The sequence below is a fragment of the Castor canadensis genome, chromosome 1 (assembly GCF_047511655.1).
Source record: "Castor canadensis chromosome 1, mCasCan1.hap1v2, whole genome shotgun sequence".
Taxonomy (NCBI): domain Eukaryota; kingdom Metazoa; phylum Chordata; class Mammalia; order Rodentia; family Castoridae; genus Castor; species Castor canadensis.
In genome coordinates, this window is record NC_133386.1 from 139,212,055 (window position 1) to 139,238,646 (window position 26,592).

At 40.0% G+C, this 26,592-nt stretch overlaps 1 pseudogene; it reads right to left on the reverse strand.

Annotated features, from left to right (window-relative positions):
* Positions 1–1,316: 1,316 nt before the first annotated feature.
* On the reverse strand, positions 1,317–2,863 carry LOC109686548 (T-cell ecto-ADP-ribosyltransferase 1-like; annotated as a pseudogene).
* Positions 2,864–26,592: the final 23,729 nt, after the last annotated feature.

Sequence of the window (26,592 nt, forward strand, 5' to 3'; positions counted from 1 at the left end):
TGGAGCCCCCCTGGCTATTGTGGGAGCCCCTCCATGCCTAACCTTTTCCATGCAGGGAGATAGTTCTAGATCTAGATCTGTTGGAAGCCCACCTCTTATAGCAATTAATATATTCCTTTCTGTGATGGCTAGTCCTAATTGGAGCTGGTGGGATCTGACTTCCCACCTGGGGTTCTCAGCTTGCCTGAAGCTGAGTATCAACCACTTGGCCCAGATGGGTGGCAGCATTTTCCTCTGCTGGACTTTCTACCAGGGCGTCAGGTTTTCATTAGGCTTGATCCAAATCCCAAATCCCTCTATGTAAAGGTTCAGAGTTTCCCCATTATCACTCTCTGTGGTCCCATATCTACTCCCAAAGATTTCTCATGTTTCCAGAACATAAGGATTATGTTCCTTATGAATCCTTCTGAGCATAAGGATTAGTTTGGTCTAAAAGTCCCTCTGCAGCTCAGATCCACTTCTGTTGGAACTCTGGCCTCTCAGTGAAACTTAACTTACAACATACACTGGAACCCTGACTCAAGCCAGGCATTATGCAGTCTCCAGACTGTAAACAAATGATCATCATATCAATGATGAACCATACACTGTTATAAGATCAGACAAATGGCTGAGGTGTTTAAAGTTTCTCCATGGGAAAAAAGTAATAGTAGAGTAATATCTATATGCCGGATAATAAGTCTTGAATTGCTCTCTTTAAATCACAGCAAAACTACTGAAGAATTTGTTATTGGTGTCCCTATCATTGAAATGAGGAAACTGAGACACAAACTGCTTGCGGTTCAAAGTCCACAGAGTTGGTGACGCTGGAGTCAGATTGTCATTGAGATGGTGAGACTCCAACCTATGGAATAGAACACGGTACGGTGTTCAGTTTTCCCTGAAAGTATCACGGAAGGCTTTACCATTAGAAATGATATCTGAATGAGGTCTTGAAAGATAATTACAATGGTGTCATAGCTTGGATTAAATATGATATGTGGTTGAAGGAGGAGACCTCAGGCCACAGGGAATGGTGGGTATGAAGGCGTGGAGACCTGAAAGCCAGGAGGGCTTGGTTTTAAAAGTACTCACGGTGGCACTTCTCACCCCTAGCTTTTCAACCATTACTGATATACCCTTACTGAGGTGCGTGTCCCTGGTTTCACCAATTTCAACACTTGGTCATTTCTGCCTGTGCATGGGGTCTCCCATGTGGCTTTGGGTAGGGAGCATCCCTGTTTCCCAATGGACACCAGCCCCACCTCCAATTCAGACCCAGACTCACCTGAGATGGAATTATTAGCAGAACTACTACAGAAGCAACTGAAGTTACTTCACTGGGGATCTTGAAGAAATCTTTCGTTCAATCTGTTATTAGTTTCTGTTACAGTGACTTTGTGGCACACCACATACCCTGGAATTAACACTTCCTCTTCATCAGAAACAAGAGAGAATTCTCTAATTCTAACACCCAAACGGGTTTTGATGACAGTGTCCCATCATTACTAAAAAAGCCTGGCTTAAAAGCTACATTTCTATTCAAAGATGATGTCCAAATCGTACCCTTCCTGTTCTACTGTAAGAAAATTTGGTCTTAGAGCCTCTATAAACTGTGGGACAACTCTGAGTCCTGAGAAGCTGAAGCGCTCTTGTCAAGTAATAATGGAAGGCCTTGTACTGAAAGGTATGTGAGTTTTGATGGAATTCTCTTACAGCTTTGTTAAAATCTCTTCCAAGTGTAGCATCTATATAGGCCACGACAGCTGTTCCATGGAAATCATTGAAATTTTTTGGATAGCTTACTCTGTTCTTTATTTGCTTCCATTTTTTTCTCTGCTGTTTCCCATCCAGTTTTCAATTTTGTATTCATGTTCAACTCTTCTTTTAATAGCTCGGGTGCCTCTGCCTCCATTTCATTAACACAGCCCTCATACTGATCATCAAAAGCATTGTAAGCCATGTCCAGCTGAAAGTCCTCTGTCAGGCCGGTCACCTGTAGGGAAGGAGTAGAGTCCTCTGCTTTGTTTGCAGAGGAACCAGCATGTGCTGGATTCTGTCCAGAGCCCCCAGCATGGCTTCTTGCTCAGCCTAAGATTTTACAGTTACAGGTTCACATAAGGCGTACTTATGAACGCAATCTTCTTCTTATTCTTCTTCTTATTATTATTTTGGTGGTAATGGGGTTTTGCAAATCTTGATTTTTTTTTTTTTTTGGCTGTGCTGGGGTTTGAACTCAGGGCCTCATGCTTACTAGGCAGGCGCTCCACCACCTAAGCCACTCCACAATTGTGGTACTGGGAGTTTGAACTCAGGGTTTTGCACTTGCTAGGCAGGCAGTCTATCACTTGAGCCATGCCTCCAACCCTTTTTCCTCTGGTCACTTTGGAGACAGGGTCTCACTTTTCCCCAGGATGGCCTGGACTGTGATCTTCCAATTTTACGTTATCCACTCTAACTGGGATGACAGATGTGCACTACCACAATAGCTTTTTTCTTTTGATACGGAGTTTTGGGAACTTTTTTTGCCCCGGCTTGTCTGGAACTGTGATCCTCTTGATTTCTGCCTTCCAAGTAGCTAAGATTACAGGCATGAGCTACCAGTGCCCATGAACATACTCTCATTATACTATGAGTAATGTAAAAAGAAAAAGCTAAGCTTTGTGAATCTTTTTTTTTTTCTTTACTGATACTATCTTTAAGTTGCTTTTCAGATTCATGCTCTCTAACTGGCTGTAGTCACAGACTCAACTATAGGAACTGTAATGTCTCAAAGACGTGTGGGAAAAGGGTGTGGGTTGAGAATGGGTGACTGTATTACTTCCTGAATCAGCCACCAAGTTAGCAGGGACATGTGAACTTCTAAGGCTAGAAGACATGTCATCTTCTAGTTAAAAAATAGCTGCAAACAAAGGACAGTTAAGTGTTAAGTGAGGGCTTCCCAGCACCTTGATGCATGCTCCCTGCCATGATGTGCTTACCACAGACCCAAAAGCAACAGAGCCAGCTGACCAAGGACTGGGACCTCTGAAACCAAGAGCCAGGTCTGGACTTGCCTTGGTGTCTGTATCGCACTGGATTTTCACAGCTGTTAGATGCAATTTAAGGTCAGTCTTTGATTTTTATGTGCACCTAATGTGTTGGAGGTTATTATTTTGGCTAGAAGCAATCAGAATTTGGTTTCTGGAGTCATGGAGCTTAGGAGTTCTGATTCCCTACCCTAACTGCCATCTTGGATCCCCTTGTTCAACATTCTAATTGATTCTTGGAATTGTCAAATTGTATAGCATTAGGGTAATGATATTTGCATTTACCCAATGCAAATATAGACTAAACTTATTGAAATTCTTTGCTTCTCTGTAAGATGCTCCTATCAACTTTTAAAAAAATCTTTAGGCAAAGTTATAAGAGCTGATGTATCCTTCTCTAAGGGATTTCAAGACCCTGGCTATCCTCCTTAAATTACTAAAAACCCTCCTAGATGAGCCAGGTGGTAACACATTGGTAATCCCAGCACTAGGGAGGTAGAGGCAGGAGGATCCCAGGTTCCAGGCCAGCCTGGGCTATATGTAGCCTGTCCCCCCCAAAATAAGAACAAAACAAAAAACAAAAAATTTCTCCTGGAGGAGGATTTTGAATGATCCTGAGAAGAAACACCACTAATGACTAATGACTAACACAGCTAATGCTTTGTCATAGCAGTCTCAGCTTCTCCTACCTACTCACAGTGGTTCTCAGCATTTGATTTCATTAAGAACCTTCCTGAAAACTTTTTGAATCCCACTCTCAAAGTTTGGCATTTAGTATTTTTAATGAGCTGATTCTGAGGCAGTTGGCCTTTTGAAAGTCACTGACCAGTATAAGAATCAAGCTTTATTTCTTATCTTTTAGGTACTGAGAATCAAGCCCAGAAACTTGTACATGCCAGACAAATGCCCTTCCAGCAAGCTACATCCCAGCCTAAGGTTGAAGCTTCTTGCCATGGTGTATGTTTCCATGGTTTAGTTCTGCCTCTCTCCAGCCTCAGCTCTCACCACCACTTGCCTTACAACTTTGGTTTCAAGGCTTTGTTTTCAGGATGGAAGATCTGAAGTGTCCTATTTTTCTGAGGACAATCTTTGGTGTAGGTTTATGATAATCTCATTTAAAAGGATGAGATTTTCAAGCCCCCAGTACTACAAAAAAAAATAGTAATAAGGATAAGAATTGGTAATTTCTAAAGTAATCATTTGTGATTTAGACTTTTGTACGTGTGTTCAACAGGCCTCTAGCTCTGGATCCTCCTGCCTCAGCCTCCTGACTGCGAGATTGCAGGAGGGTACTACCAAGACCAGCAGGGAGGTCTTAGATAGAAAGACATAGTGAATTCTTACAAATTTCATGCTGCCTTTGCATCCTTTTTAGAATTTTTTTTTATACTTGCCATGCTGGGGGTGCATGCATGCATACAGGCAACAAGAGTGCTCTACCATTGAGCTGAATCCCCCCCCTCCATTTTAGATGCAAGTTTAACTTTATCATTTCAGAAGCATGGCTCAGGTACCCTTGAGCAGTTTTCAGTTCTACACTTCCCCTTTCCCTAGTTCTTCAAAAATGCTTACCGAGATGTCTGCTGTATATAAGACTGGGTGACCACTTTCCTTTGGGATAGCTAGATACAACCTTCTTGACGGGCCCTGTTGACTCTCATACCCCACGTGGGATATGCAGATATGTTACAGCACTGCCTCTCAGTCATAGCATGGCCTGAAAAACTTTCCTAGAAAACCTGTGTGGATGGTACCCTGGACCCCAATAAAGGCATTGGCCCATGGGTCAATTTCTTTCTCTCTCCTCCCTTGCTATATGCCTGCTCTCCTTGATCTCCATGTTTGTGGCTTCCAGGTGTGTTGTATACCAATCAGGCCCTGTAAGTCATAAAATCTTTCCACCATGTGTCTCCCAATCACTGAGTGGGTGCTCTCCATCTTAAAGATCCTAAATTAAAACAAAGGAGAGGATAGATGTTGATGTGTGAGTAGAGTTGGGAGGGAAATGGGGAAATTAAGCATGTTCTTATTCTGACCTAAAACTCTAGGCTTGATTAACCACAGGAAGGGGAAGGACTATTGGCATAAGGAACTGTGTGGGACCAGGTGCCAGCAGTGCTCCCTCAAAGCCAGCAAGTGGGAGCCTCTGAGTTCAAACACCAGCAGTGCAAAGAAAAAAGTTATTATTATTTCAGGAACTTCCTCAAAGGCCTGCACACTCTGGAGAAAGCATCGAATGATAGTTTACACCCCACCCCCCAAGACCGTGTGAACCCTTTGCCTCAAAGCCCTCCCTTTTCTGTGTTTACCAGTCTACTCCTATTAAATCATGCTTTATACCCAGCCCTAACCAAGCACCCTTGTTAGCCCAGACTTCAAAGTCTTGAAGTCCCAACTTTGTCCTTCTCTGGGATGGCATGGAGACCCACAGGCTTCCCGTTCTCTTACCTCCATAAGCATTAAACTTGTTTCGTTTTGACATGGCCAAAATTGAAAATTCAATAAATTTGACTGTTTGAAATATGAAAGGTGTGCTGGTGGCTCATGCCTGTAATTCCAGCTACTTGGGAGGCTGAGATCCAGAGGATTAGGATTCCAGGCTAGCCTGGGCAGGGAGTTTGAGAGACATCATTTCAACTAATAGCTGGATGGAGGTGGCCTGTGCCTGTCATTCCAGTGACAGTGGGAAGCTTAAAATAGGAGGATTGTGGTCTGAGCCAAAAAGAAACAAAACCCTATTTCTAAAATAACCAGAGCAAAAGGACTAGAGATGTGGCTCAAGTGTTAGGGTGCCTGCCTCACAAGCAGGAAACCCTGAGTTCAAACCCCAAAACTGCCAAAACAAGTAAAATAAAATATGAAAGGCAAAAGGTTGTTCAATGGGTATCAAGTTATAGTAAAATAAGAAAAATAAGTTCGGGCATTTTGTTGCATAGTAGGATGAGTGTAGATAACAATAATGTACTGTGTATTTCAAGAAGCTAGGATTTTGAATGTTTTTCCCATAGAGAAATAATAAATTAGGAATTAGATACATTTATTCTGATTTAAACATTATGCAATGTACATATATGTAATAAACTATGACATTGTACCTCACAAATATGTGCCATCATTATGTTTGTATGTATAGTTAAAATATATGTAAATTAAAAAAGAAAAAATGAAACTGTGTATAGTTATATGCCATAAACAAAAGGGAAAAACCTAGATGGATAAAGTAATACACAAAATATATATAAGAAAGAAGGAGGTGTGACAAGTGAAAAAGCAAATACATAAATGTGTGCCTATAAAATAGAAAATACACAATATTATATGTATTTTTAGAACACTTCTACTACTGAGAATGAATTCTTGTGAGTTGGGTTTTTTTTGTTGCAGCCAAATTAATTTATTTTGCATTATTCTTCTTCATTAATGGAAAAATGAACATCTTTCACTGTCTCTCCAAGCTACTATAAATCAGTAAAGAAAAACAACAAATGAAACAGAAAAGGTCAAATATATGACAAGAGGAGCTGGACGTGGTGGTGGCCCATGCCTGTGAGTGCAGCTACAAGGGAAGTGTTAGTAGGAGGATCAAGGTCCAGACTAGCCAGAGCAAAAATTCGAGGTTTTATCTGAAAAAATAACTAAAGAAAAAAGGGTTGGGTCATGGCTCGAGTGGTAGAGTGCTTCCTATCAAGCATGAGATCCTGAGTTTAAACCCCAGTACCAGCAACCTCCCTAAACTAAAGCATATGAGTAGGCAATTGCAAAAGAAATTCAAGTGACCAATAAACATAAATACATTTTCTATCTCACCAGTAATCAGAGATTTAAAAAGAGAAAAAAGAGTTATCCTTTCTCACCAACCCGGTTGTTAATATGTAAAAGACTGAGTCAGTCCAGGCTTCTTGGGGGTGGAGTGGGGGGATAGGCTCTCTCACACCAATTGATGGGGACACGAATAGGTTTGGTCTTGGCCCATTTGTCTTCCTACAGTTTTACAGATTCTATAGAAACCCAAGCAAATAGACACTGAGATGGGGCAACAAGGCTTCTTGCAGCTCTGTTTGAGTCATGGAGAGATGACACCCACTCAGGACACCACTTCTACTTCCTGTGGGCAAGGAAATAACTTGCCTCTAAAGTAGATGAGTATGACAGGGCCTCATGAATAGTCAGCCAGGGTGAGCCATCCAAGAATGAGAACTAAATAGCTCTACAAAATAGTGCAAAATGATTTTGAACTTCCCCAGTTTCTCCAAGTGGGAGGTTCAGGCCAGGGAGAGAAGCAGGAACCTAGGAGCAGTGAGAGGCAAGGTTCTCACTTGGCATGGCCATGGGGCTTTGTAAGAACTAGAGTGTCTACTGATTTGAAATAGTTTGCTGTGAGGTTCTTAAGCATAACCTTTTTTTTGGTAGCACTGGGCTTTGTGCTTGCTAGGCAGGCAGGCACTCAGCCACTTTGCCAAGCCTCCAATCTATGAGGTTCTCACACTTAACCCTAATGGCCTCCAAAACTTTTATAAAATGCCGTAGTTCTATGTTCTTCATTTTAGATATTAGATATGTATTATTTGCTAAGATAATGTTTTCCTGAGAGTGGCATAAAACAGTATAGCAATAGCTTAAATAACGCAGAATCTATTTTTCTCTCATACAAATGGAGCAGGAGGGCAGGTATGCAGGGCGCTGTTTTGGTTGTTTGATGAGGCTCCAGGAACCTGCCCTTCTTTGATTTTCATGATTATCCCATCTTAGGATGGCACCCTTATACCATGGTCAAATTGGGGCATCTGTGTTCTAAGAGGTATGGCGGAGAATGGAAAATAAAGAAAGAACAAGCCAAATGCGGTGGTTCACACCTGTAATCCTAGCTACTTGTGAGGCTGAGATCAGGTGGATCACAGTTTGAGGCCAGCCTTGTCAAATAGTTTGTGAGACTCCCGTCTCTAAAATAACCAGTGCAAAACTGCAAGTGTGGCTCAAGTGGTAGAATGCCTGCTTTGAAAGTGTGAAGTGCTGAGTTCAAAGCCCAGTCCCAACCAAAAACAAAACAAAACAGAAAAAAAAAACCCTCAGTAATCCAGCTAATTTTGTTTAGTTTGATTTTTTTTTTTATTATATAGCTATACAGCCCAGAATGGCCTTAAACTCATGATCCTCCTGCCTAATCCTTCCTACTGCTAGGATTACAAGCATGGATCACTGCACTCAGCTATTTTAATAGGGTAGTTTTTCATCAGTTGTAACAATGTACCCTATCTGGTAGGGGATGCTGATAATGCAAGAGGCTGCCTATGTGTGGGGCAGGGGGATATGGGAAATCTCCGTGCCCTCTGCTGAATATTGCTGTGACCCTAAAACTGCTCTAAGAAGTAAAGTCTATAAAAAGAAGAAGAAATAAAGGTAATTATATAGGTAATTATTGGAGTGGTACAAATATATTTTTCTCTTTTCTTTAGTGATTTAAAAAACAATTTCATAAAATAATAAATACATAATTGTACTATTGGACTGATAGAAAAACATGATATATAAACATGTACATTTATATACATATATATTTACAACAGCACAAATAAAGAGTGAGAAATCTAAGATATATATATATATGGAAGGAAATGTCAGTAGAGGTAACTAGAATACAAAGGCAGAAAAAAAGAGCATTGGAAATGGTAAACATGTAGCTTAATAAATTTAAAAGATATATAAATATATTTTCTCCTTTTGGCTTTTGTAAAAGACATAGGCCATCCAAAACAATAATCGCAGCACTGTGTTGCTGGATGTTGAAGGAGATGGTAAGTATCAGTTACAGCTCTGGGACCAGCTGCAGTGGCAGGGGTTGTATGGCGTCTTCCCAAACCTCTTCCAATGGATCTGTGCAGAGATAGCAGCTGCAGAGATCCTGGATGGACTGGACTGAAGAGAGGGTTAGAGGGGTGAAGTGCTATTCTCCAGCCCGTGTACTGGATCCCTGCTCAGTGCTTGACTGACAGGTTGTGCAAACCACACACACACACACACACACACACACACACACGCCACCCAGAAGTGCAGAAGTTGTAGTGCCCATGGTCAGTGACACTGACCATGGAGGACAGCACTTAATAGATAAAAGCTTTCCTCTTTCTCTCATTAGGTGGTCAATATTGGGTTGCATTTCAAGTGTTCCAGAATTGCCAGGGGAATGGAACAACTAGTTACTCTCAGAGTCCAGCTCGATAACCATCCCTGCATCGGTGTTCCCTTTCCTCATTTGCACTCACTCTGTCATGAACTCTTGTCCCCCCGCCCCGGGGTCAAACTGTCAAATAAGCTACTCAAATGAAAACCTTTACTTTTGGGGGAACCCAGGCTAGATAATTCACTTTTTAAAAAAATTTAAATATAACCTCAAGTAATTTTCTAAAAGAGGAGGTTGGAGAAATACCGAATCCTTCAGGTCTAAAAATGTTTCTATTCTCAATAGAAATACTAGATACTGTTTGGCTGGATGTAAAATTACGGATTAAAAGTAATTCCTTCTCAGGAGTTTGAAGGAACTTTTCTTTTTCAAATTTCCATCACTGTTATGAGAAATCTGTATATGAATCCAGTCAGATATATGTCCTTCTCTTGCTCCCCTCTGGAAGCTTCCAGAACCTTCTCTTCCTCTTCTGAAATTTCACCATGCTATCTTGGTGCGAGCCTTTTCATTTTTTGTTCTGAGTTATTGGTGGACCCTCTTAATTTGGAGACTTAGTTTTTAACAACATGGAATTTTCTTGTATTCACTTTCAGACATCTTGTACTTGCTCCCCACCTCCTTTTGGTGGTACGGTGATTGAACCCCGTGCTCAATGCTTGCCAGGCAAGCACTCTCCCACTGAGCTACATCCCCACTGAGCTACATCCCCAGCTTTTTCTCTTTAAAGAAATCATTTTCCTTGGACGTTGTGCCTTCTACATCAATTCCCTGTTTCTATCATGTTTTGTATTTTCTGATTCCTTGACTTCGCTCTACCTCCTGGAAGATTCCTGTCAATTTATCTTCTGCTCTTCTATTGTACTCGTTAAAAACCCAGCAAATATTTTTAATGTCCAAGACCTCAAACTTGGCTTCGGATTTTTCCTTTCCCACACACTGTCCCCAACATTTTAAAGTCTTTAATTTTTAGGAACAGTTTGGGATTCACAGAAAAATTGATGGGAAGTTACACAGATATCCCATATACCTCATACCCTATACCTGCACAGCCTCCCCCTTTATTAATATCCCCTACCAATTCCTTTGTTTTATATAACATCTTGTTCTTATTTTATATTTGTCATTTTCCTTAATTTTGCAGTTTCCTTAAACGTCTGTGTGCATGGCTCAAGTGATAGAATGCCTGCCTAACAAACACAAGGCCCTGAGTTCAAGCTCCAGTACTGGAAAAAAAAAAAAAAAGAATGTGGGCACAAGGAGCTGGCTTGGGAGCTCCAGGCACATGCACTGGACCTATTTGTTAATTCTATACCTTGACATGATCCAGCAGTGAGCTGGCTAAATGCCCACACCTTGTCCCTGGGTTCAATACATGTCAATGACTATTCCTGGTCCTGACTCAGCTGCATGGACCTCAACTCCCTTGTCCTAGAGAAAGGCAGGAAGATGGGTTGTGCAAAGGGTGACTTCAAATGAGATGGAATGGTATCATTAGTCCCTGTATGTGACCACACTTACAGTATCATCTGCCCCACACTGTGTTGTACTGAGGCAGGATACATCAGGGAAAATGAGGCATGTGAAATAGCAGCCAGGAATTTTTTTCTTCATCATATTTTGTTTCCTTTTATTTTTTTTCTTTTATTCATATGTGCATACAATGTTTGGATCATTTCTGCCCCCTTCCCCCAGCCCCCTCCCTTACCTACTCCATCCTCTCCCTCTCCTCCCCACCCCCTCACTACCAGGCAGAAACTATTTTGCCCTTATCTCCAATTTTGTCGAAGAGAGAGTATAAGCAATAATAGGAAGGAACAAGGGTTTTTGCTAGTTGAGATAAGGATAGCTATACAGGGAGTTGACTCGTATTGCTTTCCTGTACATGTGTGTTACCTTCTAAGTTAATTCTTCTCGAACTAACCTTTTCTCTAGTTCCTGATCCTCTTCTCCTATTGGCCTCTGTCACTTTAAAGTTTCTGCTTTAGTTTCTCTGCATTGAGGGCAACAAATACTATCTAGTTTTTTAGGTGTCTTACCTATCCCCATACCTCCCTTGTGTGCTCTCGCTTTATCATGTGATCAAAGACCAGTCCCCTTGTTGTGTTTGCCCTTGATCTAATGTCCACATATGAGGGAGAACATATGATTTTTGGTCTTTTGGATCAGGTTAACCTCACTCAGAATGATGTTCTCCAGTTCCATCCATTTACTTGGGAATGATAAGATTTCATTCTTTTTCATGGTTGCATAAAATTCCATTGTATATAAATACCACATTTTCTTAATCCATTCATCAGTAGTGGGGCATCTTGGCTGTTTCTATAACTTGGCTATTGTGAATAGGGAGCAGCCAGGAATTTAAAGATTTACACTGTAATGAATAGCTTGAGTAAAAGTGCACAGACACTATTTTCTTTGTGTTAAGCCTTGTACTCCCTCAGTAAACTGCAACATTTAGAAAAAAAGAAAAGAGCAGGTTCTTTTCCTCTGATCCTGCCCATTTTTCAAAACTATTAGTGCACTTTGGGAACTGAGAAAGGATGCCTTAAAGAAAGACACTTGTCCTAGGAATGAAACATTTGAGAAAATGACTCCTTTGATTACAAAATTATTTGCAAAGGAAAATATTTATTTCAGGAGAAGACCCCTATCTTAAAAGGAGCATCTGTCAGGACCTATCCTTTCTTTAAAAGGATGCAAAGAAATCTATGGAATGGTGAACAAAATTTAATAAATGGAAAATCTTGATGTGTTTGGGCCCAATTGATAAAACAATGAAATTGCAAAAATGATCGAATGTACCAGGTGTCCAGAACAAAGAGGAGCACTTATCCTGAGACAAAATTGAGCCCAACCTCCATACTACATTTTCACCATAAATACCCCTGATGTTAGAGCACTGTTATCAGATGTGCCGTGCTCATGTCTGGGTTGCATATTATCTTTCTTTGATTTGCTTCATTAATAAATTTTCTTGGCCTCTACCTTGATGTGTCCTAGATATTTTTTGTGACAATGTTACAAGCTCGGTACCCCAGGGCCAGGCAGAGGCCTTCTCCCTTTTGGAGACCTCCTCCTAGAGCCTCACTGGTTCTGGTAACAATATTAGTTCCACTACTATATCCAGTGAGACTCCTCATCTCTGGTTTTTCTCTCACAAAGTTGTTCCGTCAGAAGATAGTGGCTTATCAGACTGACTTATTTCTCCTAAGATTTAGTCTGAGAGACAAGGGTCCATAATTAACTTAAGGCACATAATCACAGTCAAAAGTTTAGGAAATATTCTCTACCTCAAGTAATTCAGTTTTGCCTGGGAAAGGCCTTCTTCAGTATTCTCCCTGTCACACGGTCATGCAATTACTATTTGCTTTAGTAGTGACGATCGGGCAGGAGCTGTTTAAATAACCCTTCTTAATGGTCGAGATTCATTCTAGAAACTGGAATTGTATGTATGCAGACAACATAGTAAACAGTAGGAAGAGGAGCTTTAGAGAAGGTGAGAAGTAGATCAACCTGTCACTTTGTATTTGGAAGATTGAAAAGGCAATCACTAGAAACTTTGCATACTTCTCAATCCCTGTGATGTGGGGGTGCAGGGCATATAGGGTTAATGTAAAGACTGACAGGGAAGATATGATCCAAACTTCCCCCAGACCACCCCTAAACACCCCTTTTTGTGGTTAACACTGAAGTTCCTATGTTCCCTTGCATCCTGCAAAGAGGGGGAGGGGCCATATCTGGTTCCAACTAGTTCTGAAGGCATGCACAATGTAGTCCACTTGTCACTTTTAGTAACCTTTTGGGTGTTTTTCCCTATTTAAGGCTTTGTAAATATTACTTGGATCTCACGCACACAATTATAACAGCAAATTATGGGAAGGGACACATTCAGTCAGAAATCAGTTATATAACATGTCTCAATCCAATCTGCTAGTCACTCTAAACCCTCCTGCAGAAATGTCCACGTTTTTCCCACCAGCCTCACTCAAACCATATAAAACCCCACAAGACCCCAGAGGATGATCTCGACCTCCGCAGCTCGACACCCACCACAGTGTTACTTTCGCTTTCTGCTTTCAATAAACTTTGCTGCTTTGCTCAGCACTCCTGTCTCTCAGGTCAATTCTTTTATTGGTACTTCAGACAAGAGCCTGACACGACCTCTGGACCCCCAGTAACACTTTTGACCCTGGTTCTGAAATGATGGAGGACATGGTTACACGAAATATTTATAGAGCTTTCTTTACAGCAGTGATAAAAACCAGAAACAGCATGGAGTCTAAAACCAGAAGAGCAGTTATAAAGAAACAAGATATAAAAATAGTTTTGTGTTGGGAGGCTTGGTCCTATGAGAAATTTAAATTATTTGCTTTTTTATATTCAGAGTTGGTTCTTTTGCAAATGCTGAAAACTTTGCCTTTATTTATCTTACACACTTGAACTAAGTTTTTGACAGATAAACAGCCAAGAAGCCTTAACTCCAAACTGCAGACAGAAAGCACAGGCTGGGGGTTTGGCTCAGTGGAGGTTTGGCTGCCTGCTCTGAATTGTGAGTAGAATGTTCTGACCTCTTCCTCTTCTTCTCCAATTATTCTAAAAAAGTGAAATGAGTACTGAGTGTTTCCATACTCCAAAGAAAAATATTACCCTGGATTCTGACCCAGACATATTTAATTAGTCAGTTGAGAAAAGAAATTCCCTGGGGAACTTGGGAATGAACTCTCAACCACTTGAGCCACTCTGCGAGCCCTTTTTCTGTGTTGGGTATTTTTGAAATAAGGTCTCATGAGTTATTTGCCTGGGCTGGGTTTGAACTGAGAGCCTCCTGATCTCTGCCTCCTTAGTAGCTAGGATTACAGGTGTGAGCCACTGGTGCCTGACTCATGTTCAGCATCTTGACCTGAAATAACTCTATGAAATATGCTAGGAATCACTGGAAATATTTTCTTTATTTAAATAGAAGCCTGTTGTCAAAGACTTGAGCTTAACATTAGCATAAAGTTGTCTTGTAGAAAAAGACTTACCCTAAGAGTCATCTAACCATGTATAAGAACTGTTTCTTGGAGGTAGAGAAGATGGCGACTAGAGGGAGGAAGCAGAAAGCATGCTTCCTTTTTTTTTTTTTTTAATTTTTCAAGGGCTGTTTTTTTTTTTTTCCAGTATAAGGATAATTTTATCTCTATCTACTTTTCAAATTTTTTTTTTATTATTCATATGTGCATACAAGGCTTGGGTCATTTTTCCCCCCTGCCTCCACCCCCTCCCTTACCACCCACTCCACACCCTCCCTCTCCCCCCACCCCCTCAATACCCAGCAGAAACTATTTTGCCCTTATTTCTAATTTTGTTGTAGAGAGAGTATAAGCAATAATAAGAAGGAACAAGGGTTTTTGCTGGTTGAGATAAGGATAGCTATACAGGGCATTGACTCACATTGATTTCCTGTGCATGGGTGTTACCTTCTAGGTTAATTCTTCTTGATCTAACCTTTTCTCTAGTTCCTGGTCCCCTTTTCCTATTGGCCTCAGTTGGAAAGCATGATTCCTAAACTAAACTCTTGGAGAGATGCTGGAGATACACCTGGCAGGAAAAACTACCAAGAAGAGGCAAAACTCCGACACCTCCACACCCCCAGCCTGTGCATAGCATCCCCATGCCATGTTAAACAGAGAAACCAGGAGGGCTCCTGCACTGCCAGATGCCAGCTCCTAACCTGCTTGGGAGATCCCCAGGTAAGCAAAGAAGCAGCACGTGGTACTCCCTGGGACAAAACAGCATAGCCCCCTGGACAGACTGACCCCCACCCAGGGTAAAAAGAAAAAAACAAACTGAATAATAAACAAGCAGCTGAAAAAAAAAGACACATAGCAAAGAGGGTGGGGTGCCCTGAGCTCCAGAGGGGCACTCTCTCATGTAAACTGTAAATAAATAAGCCAGCCTGAGAAGGCGGTGTGGCGCCACCTCCCCCAGTGCACTTGGAGAGGGGAAGGTGTCCAACAGCAGCTAAAGCGTGACATGCTCCACCAGAGACTGGGGGAGGGGCACTTCCCCATGAGAACTCTAAATAAAAAAGGACTGCAATCGCAACAGGCAGGTAGGGCTATATACTGGAGAAAACAAAAGGGGCATGCTTTCCCTCTCCTCTCACCCTTCCATTCTAGATATCATCACTGTTACTATTACAAGCTAGACAATACTGAATTACACACAGTACAGGAACAGTAAGAGTAGCAAGGGCAATGATGGGAAGATGGAAAAAAGAGGGAAACCAGTTTCCCCCCAGCAATAAATTAGTACAGGAACGAGAGCGAAATGAAGAAAACAGATGCCCAGATCCAGACTCCAACAAAATGAACATAAACTATGCCAAAGAGCCCAATGAAGCCCACAAGAATAATCTAAAAGAAGAAATACCATGCATTCTATCTGATCACAATGCAATAAAACTAGAACTCAACAACAAAAATAACAGTAGAAAACATGCAAACAAATGGAAGCTTAACAACATATTGCTCAACGACCAATGGATCATTGATGAAATAAAAGAGGAAATTAAAAGGTTCCTGGAAGTCAATGAAAATGAAAACATAACCTACTGGAACCTATGGGACACAGCAAAGACAGTCCTGAGGGGAAAGTTTATAGCCATGAGTGCATATATTAAAAAGACTGAATAATCAGTGGCCTAATGATACATCTCAAACTCCTAGAAAAACAAGAACAAACAAATAGAAGGAGAGAAATAATAAAAATAAGAGCTGAAATCAATGAAATAGAAACCAAAAAAAATACCTTATAAAGAATTAATGAAACAAAAAGTTGGTTCTTTGAAAAAATAAACAAGATCGATAGACCCCTGGCAAACCTAACTAAAATGAGGAGAGAAAAAACCCAAATCAGTAAAATCAGGAATGCAAAAGGGGAGATAAAAACAAACACCATAGAAATCCAGGAATCATCAGAGACTACTTTGAGAACCTATATTCAAATAAATTTGAAAATCTTGAAGAAATGAACAGGTTTCTAGATACTTCTGATCATCCAAAATTGAACCAAGAGGACATTAATCACCTGAATAGATCTACAACACAAAATGAAATTGAAGCGGCAATCAAGACTCTCCCTAAAAAGAAAAGTCCAGGACCTGATGGATCTCTGCTGAATTCTATCAGACCTTTAAAGAAGAACTGATACCAACCCTCCTTAAACTGTTCCACGAAATAGAAAGGGAAGGAAAACTGCCTAACACATTTTATGAAGCCAATATTACACTTATCCCAAAACCAGGCAAACACACCTCCAAAAAAAAGAACTATAGGCCAATCTCCTTAATGAACATTGATGCAAAATCCTCAATAAAATAATGGCAAACTGAATTCAACAACACATCAAAAAGATCATTCACCACAACCAAGTAGGCTTCATCTCAGGAATACAAGGGTGGTTCAACATATGCAAATCAATAAATGTAATACACCACATTAACAGAAGCAAAGACAAAAACTACTTGATCATCTCAATAGATGCAGAAAAAGCCTTTGATAAGATCCAACACCATTTCATGATAAAAGTTCTAAGAAAATTAGGAATAGAAGGAAAGTATCTCAACATTATAAAAGCTATGTATGACAAACCTACAGCAAGCATTATCCTTAATGGTGAAAAACTGAAACCATTCCCTCTAAAATCAGGAACAAGACAAGGATGCCCACTATCTCCACTCCTATTCAACATAGTACTGGAATTCCTACCCAGAGCAATTAGGCAAGAAGAGGGAATAAAAGGAATACAAATAGGTAAAAAAAACTGTCAAAATATCCTATTTGCAGATGATATGATCCTATACCTTAAAGACATGAAAAACTCAAAAGCCCCTAGACACCATCAATAGCTATAGCAAGGTAGCAGGATATAAAATCAACATAGAAAAATCATTAGCATTTCTATACACTAATATTTAACAAACTGAGAAAGAATATATGAAAACAATTCCATTTACAATAGCCTCAAAAGAGAATTCCAAGATGGCGGCTAGAGGTAGGAAGCAGAAAGCAACCCTCCTATAGTGAAATCTTGGAGAGACGCTGGAGACACACTTTGCAGGCATAATCACCGAGAAAAGGCATAACTTTGACTCCTCCACATCTCCAGCCGGCGCAGAGAATCTCCACTTCACGTTAAACGGAGAACCGAGGAGGCCCCCGGGCCGCCAGTGGCCGGCGCCCATACGGCTTGGGAAGACGCGGACCAGGTGAGCTTCGCGGTACCGCGGTTCCCCCACAGACAAGCCTGGGCCAGAGCAGCATAGCCCCCTGGACAGACTGACCTCCACCCGGGAAAAAAAGAGAAACTGAGTACTAAGCAATAAGAACAGTTAAGACATGCTGGAAAGAGGGTGGGGCGCCCTGAGCGCTGAAGACTGGGGGAAGGGAACCCTTCCCGGGACTGTAAATAAACGAGCCGGGCAGGCTGGAGAGGCTCTGGCGGGAGCGGGGCGCGCCAACAACCAGGAGCGGGGACGCTTGTGAGAGGAGGGAAGACCCACTTCCCACGTGAACTGTAAATAAACACGCAGGCCTGACAACGCGGGGCAGTGTCGCCTTTCCCAGTGCTTGGAAAGGGAAAAGCCTGTAGCAGAGGCCCCCCTCCCCCGCACAGGAGAACTCTGAGCAAACACAGCCTGTGGGACCAGGTGAGTGCTAAGCTCACCCCAGAGATCTGCATAAATAACGCCGCCAGCTACAGGCTGAGAGCAGCAGGCAGGCAAGCCACAGTTGCAGATACCACTCTCAGAACTGCCTCCAGACGCTTTTTTTCTTTTTCTCCCTACCTTTGATGAGAGAACAACCGAATTACACCTGCAAGCCGAAAAACTTACTGAAACTGTATTGCATTTGAACTGGGGACACTTGGTGGGGCTTTTTTTTTTTTTCTTCTGTGTGTGTGTGAGTGTAGTTTTGTTCTACTTTATGCATCCCCTTTGATGAGACAACTACAGAACAACATCTGAGGCACCAACTCCAGGACTGGAGATTGAGACGGACATCCAAATTATTAAGACTGAAATTGCATTGCATATAAACTTGGAAGTTTTTTGGTTTTTTGGTTTTTTTTGTTTTTTTAAATTTTCTATTTTCCATTTTATTTTAATTCATTTTTATAAATAGATATTACTTTCATATACTTATTTTTTATTTTTTTATCTTTGATTTTCAATCCTCTCTCTGTCACTCTATTGTCTGTTCAGCTTACTGTCGATTAGTACACTAACACTACCTGTTTATACCTTTGAAACTCTCTTGTCTGATACCTTGTTCTGCTTTCTCCCTCTTGTCTGTATATTTGTTTTCCCCTTTTCTTTAACTTCTTGCTTTCCATCTCAGCTCACTCTTCCATTCTCAATATTACCATTGTTATTATTACAAGCTAGAAAATACTTAATTACACACAGTACAGGGACAGTAACAACACCAAGGACAATGACAGGAAGACAGAAAAAACAAGGAAACCAGTTTCCCCACAGCAAAAAATTAGTATAGGAACCAGAGGGGAATGAAGAGAACAGAAACTCAGAGCCAGACTCCAACAAAATGAAGATAAACTATGCCAAAGGACCCAATGAAGCCTACAAGAATAATTTAAAAGAAGACATACTACAAGTACTCAATGAGAATTTTATAGAGATGATACTGGATAGGGTCAACCAAAATGTACAGGAGACACTCAAGAAATTCCAAGACAATAAAAATAGAGAATTTGAAAAAGCAAAAGAAGAAATAAAGGAAACCATAGAAGCACTGTATAAACACCAAAGTGAAAGAGAGAACACAATGAATAAATGGATAAATGAACTCAGGACAAAAATAGACAACAATAAAGAAGAAAACAGCCAGGATATGGAAAACCTCAGAAAAAAGAACGAAACAGAACTGCAAAACAAAACGGAAGGCCAATCCAGCAGAATAGAACAAACAGAAGACAGAATCTCAGAACTTGAAGATGAAATGGTAATTAAAGGAAAAACTGAAGAACTACTAATTAAACAACTCAAGACCTGTGAAAAGAAAATGCAAGAACTCACTGACTCCATCAAAAGACCAAACTTGAGAATCATGGGCATCGAAGAATGAGAAGAGGTGCAAGCGAAGGGAATGCGTAATATATTCAACAAAATAATAACGGAAAATTTCCCAAATCTAGAGAAAGATATTCCCATACAAATGCAAGAGGCCTCCAGGACACCAAACAGACCAGATCAAAATAGAACTACTCCACGACATATCATCATTAAAACAACAAGTTCAGAAACTAAGGAAAGAATATTGAAGGCTGCAAGAGAGAAAAAACAAGTAACATACAAAGGTAAACCCATCAAAATCACAGCAGACTTCTCAACAGAAACATTAAAAGCAAGAAGAGCGTGGGGTGAGATCTTCCGGGCACTGAATGAAAATAACTTCAACCCCAGGATACTCTACCCAGCAAAGCTATCATTCAAAATAGATGGAGCAATAAAAGTCTTCCATGATAAGCAGAAACTAAAACAATATGTGACCACAAAGCCACCATTACAAAAGATTCTGCAAGGGATCCCGCACACAGAAAGTGACACCCAACTTAACCATGAAAAGGCAGGCAGCACCAAACCACAGGATAAGAAAAAGCAAGACAGTAGAGAGTAACATCAAGTTAGGTACACACAATCAAACCTTCAAACAACTAAGATAACTAAATGGCAGGAATCACCACATACCTATCAGTACTAACACTTAATGTTAATGGACTTAATTCACCCATCAAAAGACACCGTTTGACAAAATGGATTAAAAAAGAAGATCCAACAATTTGTTGCTTACAGGAGACTCATCTCACCGACAGAAATAAGCATATGCTTAGGATGAAAGGCTGGAAGAAGATTTACCAAGCCAATGGCCCCCGAAAACAAGCAGGAGTAGCAATACTTATCTCTGACAAAGTAGACTTCAAACCTACATTGATCAAACGAGATAAAGAAGGACATTCCATACTAATAAAAGGGGAAATAGACCAAAAGGAAATAATAATCATCAATCTGTACGCACCCAATGTCAATGCACCCAATTTCATCAAACATACCCTGAAAGACCTAAAAGCATATATAAACGCCAACACAGTGGTTGTGGGAGACTTTAACACTCCATTATCATCAGTAGATAGGTCATCCAAACAAAAACTCAATAAAGAAATCCAAGATCTAAAATATGCAATAGATCAAGTGGCCCTAGTAGATGTCTACAGAACATTTCATCCAACCTCTACACAATATACATTCTTCTCAGCAGCCCATGGAACCTTCTCCAAAATAGATCATATCCTAGGGCACAAAGCAAGTCTCAGCAAATATAAGAAAATAGAAATAATACCATGCATACTATCTGACCACAATGCAGTAAAAGTAGAACTCAACAACAAAAGTAAAGACAAAAAACATGCAAACAGCTGGAAACTAAATAACTCATTACTTAATGAAGAATGGATCATCGATGCAATAAAAGAGGAAATTAAAAAGTTCCTAGAAGTCAATGAAAATGAAAACACAACCTACCAGAACCTATGGGACACAGCTAAGGCAGTCTTGAGAGGAAAGTTTATAGCCATGAGTGCATATATTAAAAAGATTGAAAGATCCCAAATCAATGACCTAATGATACATCTCAAACTCCTAGAAAAACAAGAACAAGCAAATCCCAAAACAAATAGAAGGAGAGAAATAATAAAAATAAGAGCTGAAATCAACGAAATAGAAACCAAAAAAACCATACAAAGAATTAATGAAACAAAAAGTTGGTTCTTTGAAAAAATAAACAAGATCGGTAGACCCCTGGCAAACCTGACTAAAATGAGGAGAGAAAAAACCCAAATTAGTAGAATCAGGAATGCAAAAGGGGAGATAACAACAAACACCATGGAGGTCCAGGAAATCATCAGAGACTACTTTGAGAACCTATATTCAAATAAATTTGAAAATCTAAAAGAAATGGACAGATTTATAGATACATATGATCATCCAAAACTGAACCAAGAGGAAATTAATCACCTGAATAGACCTATAACACAAAATGAAATTGAAGCAGCAATCAAGAGTCTCCCCAAAAAGAAAAGTCCAGGACCTGATGGATTCTCTGCTGAATTCTATCAGACCTTTAAAGAAGAACTGATACCAACCCTCCTTAAACTGTTCCATGAAATAGAAAGGGAAGGAAAACTGCCAAACACATTTTATGAAGCCACTATTACACTTATCCCAAAACCAGGCAAAGACACCTCCAAAAAGGAGAACTATAGGCCAATCTCCTTAATGAACATTGATGCAAAAATCCTCAACAAAATAATGGCAAATCGAATTCAGCAACACATCAAAAAGATTATTCACCACGACCAGGTAGGCTTCATCCCAGGGATGCAGGGGTGGTTCAACATACGAAAATCAATAAACGTAATAAACCACATTAACAGAAGCAAAGACAAAAACCACTTGATCATCTCAATAGATGCAGAAAAAGCCTTTGATAAGATCCAACATCATTTCATGATAAAAGCTCTAAGAAAACTAGGAATAGAAGGAAAGTTCCTCAACATTATAAAAGCTATATATGACAAACCTACAGCCAGCATTATACTTAACGGAGAAAAATTAAAACCATTCCCTCTAAAATCAGGAACCAGACAAGGATGCCCACTATCTCCACTCCTATTCAACATAGTACTGGAATTCCTAGCCAGAGCAATTAGGCAAGAAGAAGGAATAAAAGGAATACAAATAGGTAAAGAAACTGTCAAAATATCCCTATTTGCAGATGACATGATCCTATACCTTAAAGACCCAAAAAACTCTACTCAGAAGCTTCTAGACATCATCAATAGCTATAGCAAGGTAGCAGGATATAAAATCAACATAGAAAAATCATTAGCATTTCTATACACTAACAATGAGCAAACGGAAAAAGAATGTATGAAAACAATTCCATTTACAATAGCCTCAAAAAAAATCAAATACCTAGGTGTAAACCTAACAAAAGATGTGAAAGACCTCTACAAGGAAAACTATAAACTCCTGAAGAAAGAGATTGAGGAAGACTATAGAAAGTGGAGAGATCTCCCATGCTCATGGATTGGTAGAATCAACATAGTAAAAATGTCTATACTCCCAAAAGTAATCTACATGTTTAATGCAATTCCCATCAAAATTCCAATGACATTCATCAAAGAGATTGAAAAATCTACTGTTAAATTTATATGGAAACACAAGAGGCCACGAATAGCCAAGGCAATACTCAGTCAAAAGAACAATGCAGGAGGTATCACAATACCTGACTTCAAACTATATTACAAAGCAATAATAATAAAAACAGCATGGTACTGGCACAAAAACAGACATGAAGACCAGTGGAACAGAATAGAGGATCCAGATATGAAGCCACACAACTATAAGCAACTTATCTTTGACAAAGGAGCTAAAAATATACGATGGAGAAATAGCAGCCTCTTCAACAAAAACTGCTGGGAAAACTGGTTAGCAGTCTGCAAAAAACTGAAACTAGATCCATGTATATCACCCTATACCAAGATTAACTCAAAATGGATCAAGGATCTTAATATCAGACCCCAAACTCTTAAGTTGATACAAGAAAGAGTAGGAAATACTCTGGAGTTAGTAGGTATAGGTAAGAACTTTCTCAATGAAACCCCAGCAGCACAGCAACTAAGAGATAGCATAGATAAATGGGACCTCATAAAACTAAAAAGCTTCTGTTCATCAAAAGAAATGGTCTCTAAACTGAAGAGAACACCCACAGAGTGGGAGAAAATATTTGCCAATTATACATCAGACAAAGGACTGATAACCAGAATATACAGGGAACTTAAAAAACTAAATTCTCCCAAAACTAATGAACCAATAAAGAAATGGGCATGTGAACTAAACAGAACTTTCTCAAAAGAAGAAATTCAAATGGCCAGAAAACACATGAAAAAATGCTCACCATCTCTAGCAATAAAGGAAATGCAAATTAAAACCACACTAAGATTCCACCTCACCCCTGTTAGAATAGCCATCATCAGCAACACCACCAACAACAGGTGTTGGTGAGGATGCGGGGAAAAAGGAACCCTCTTACACTGTTGGTGGGAATGTAGACTAGTACAACTACTCTGGAAAAAAATTTGGAGGCTACTTAAAAAGCTGGACATCGATCTACCATTTGATCCAGCAAAACCACTCTTGGGGATATACCCAAAAGACTGTTACTCCAGAGGCACCTGCACATCGATGTTTATTGCGGCACTATTCACAATAGCCAAGTTATGGAAACAGCCAAGATGCCCCAGCACTGACGAATGGATTAAGAAAATGTGGTATCTATACACAATGGAATTTTATGCAGCCATGAAGAAGAACGAAATGTTATCATTCGCTGGTAAATGGATGGAATTGGAGAACATCATTCTGAGTGAGGTTAGCCTGGCTCAAAAGACCAAAAATCATATGTTCTCCCTCATATGTGGACATTAGATCAAGGGCAAACACAACAAGGGGATTGGACTATGAGCACATGATAAAAGCGAGAGCACACAAGGGAGGGGTGAGGATAGGTAAGACACCTAAAAAACTAGCTAGCATTTGTTGCCCTTAATGCAGAGAAACTAAAGCAGATACCTTAAAGCAACTGAGGCCAATAGGAAAAGGGGACCAGGAACTAGAGAAAAGGTTAGATTAAAAAGAATTAACCTAGAAGGTAACACCCACGCACAGGAAATCAATGTGAGTCAATGCCCTGTATAGCTATCCTTATCTCAACCAGCAAAACCCCTTGTTCCTTCCTATTATTGCTTATACTCTCTCTACAACAAAATTAGAGATAAGGGCAAAATAGTTTCTGCTGGGTATTGAGGGGGGAGCGGGAGGGGGTGGAGTGGGTGGTAAGGGAGGGGGTGGGGGCAGGGGGGAGAAATAAACCAAGCCTTGTATGCACATATGAATAATAAAAGAAAAATGAAAAAAATAAAAAAATAAAAAAAAGAAAGAGTAAAAGGAAGATAAATTAGTTTGCTACAGAGATTCCAAATATACTATCATGTTCATGGTGGCCAACACCAGCTCCAAAATTTAACCAGTGTTTCTGACCATGGGTCCCTACTGTCCTCCTCTGTAAAATGGAAGTCATGTTACCTTATCAGGGTCATTGTGGAAAACAAATTAAATGTGGAAAGAGCTTACACACAATGCTGTGGACATAATAAATATTCAATAAGTAAAAAAAAAAAAAAAAAAAAACAATAGCCTCAAAAAACATCAAATACCTAGGTGCAAACCTAACAAAAGATGTGAAAGACCTCTACAAGGAAAACTATAAACTCCTGAAGAAAGAGATTGAGGAAGACTATAGAAAGTGGAGAGATCTCCCATGCTCATGGATTGGTAGAACCAACATAGTAAAAATGTCGATACTCCCAAAAGTAATCTACATGTTTAATGCAATTCCCATCAAAATCCCTAATGACATTCATCAAAGAGATTGAAAAATCTACCGCTAAATTTATTTGGAAACACAAGAAGCCACGAATAGCCAAGGCAATACTCAGTCAAAAGAACAATGCAGGAGGTATCACAATACCTGACTTCAAACTATATTACAAAGCAATAGCAATAAAAACAGCATGGTACTGGCACAAAAACAGACATGAAGACCAGTGGAACAGAATAGAGGACCCAGATATGAAGCCACACAACTATAAGCAACTTATCTTTGACAAAGGAGCTAAAAATATACGATGGAGAAATAGCAGCCTCTTCAACAAAAACTGCTGGGAAAACTGGTTAGCAGTCTGCAAAAAACTGAAACTAGATCCATGTATATCACCCTATACCAAGATTAACTCAAAATGGATCAAGGATCTTAATATCAGACCCCAAACTCTTAAGTTGATACAAGAAAGAGTAGGAAATACTCTGGAGTTAGTAGGTATAGGTAAGAACTTTCTCAATGAAACCCCAGCAGCACAGCAACTAAGAGATAGCATAGATAAATGGGACCTCATAAAACTAAAAAGCTTCTGTTCATCAAAAGAAATGGTCTCTAAACTGAAGAGAACACCCACAGAGTGGGAGAAAATATTTGCCAATTATACATCAGACAAAGGACTGATAACCAGAATATACAGGGAACTTAAAAAACTAAATTCTCCCAAAACTAATGAACCAATAAAGAAATGGGCATGTGAACTAAACAGAACTTTCTCAAAAGAAGAAATTCAAATGGCCAGAAAACACATGAAAAAATGCTCACCATCTCTAGCAATAAAGGAAATGCAAATTAAAACCACACTAAGATTCCACCTCACCCCTGTTAGAATAGCCATCATCAGCAACACCACCAACAACAGGTGTTGGTGAGGATGCGGGGAAAAAGGAACCCTCTTACACTGTTGGTGGGAATGTAGACTAGTACAACCACTCTGGAAAAAAATTTGGAGGCTACTTAAAAAGCTGGACATCGATCTACCATTTGATCCAGCAAAACCACTCTTGGGGATATACCCAAAAGACTGTTACTCCAGAGGCACCTGCACATCGATGTTTATTGCGGCACTATTCACAATAGCCAAGTTATGGAAACAGCCAAGATGCCCCAGCACTGACGAATGGATTAAGAAAATGTGGTATCTATACACAATGGAATTTTATGCAGCCATGAAGAAGAACGAAATGTTATCATTCGCTGGTAAATGGATGGAATTGGAGAACATCATTCTGAGTGAGGTTAGCCTGGCTCAAAAGACCAAAAATCATATGTTCTCCCTCATATGTGGACATTAGATCAAGGGCAAACACAACAAGGGGATTGGACTATGAGCACATGATAAAAGCGAGAGCACACAAGGGAGGGGTGAGGATAGGTAAGACACCTAAAAAACTAGCTAGCATTTGTTGCCCTTAATGCAGAGAAACTAAAGCAGATACCTTAAAGCAACTGAGGCCAATAGGAAAAGGGGACCAGGAACTAGAGAAAAGGTTAGATTAAAAAGAATTAACCTAGAAGGTAACACCCACGCACAGGAAATCAATGTGAGTCAATGCCCTGTATAGCTATCCTTATCTCAACCAGCAAAACCCCTTGTTCCTTCCTATTATTGCTTATACTCTCTCTACAACAAAATTAGAGATAAGGGCAAAATAGTTTCTGCTGGGTATTGAGGGGGGAGCGGGAGGGGGTGGAGTGGGTGGTAAGGGAGGGGGTGGGGGCAGGGGGGAGAAATAAACCAAGCCTTGTATGCACATATGAATAATAAAAGAAAAATGAAAAAAATAAAAAAATAAAAAAAAGAAAGAGTAAAAGGAAGATAAATTAGTTTGCTACAGAGATT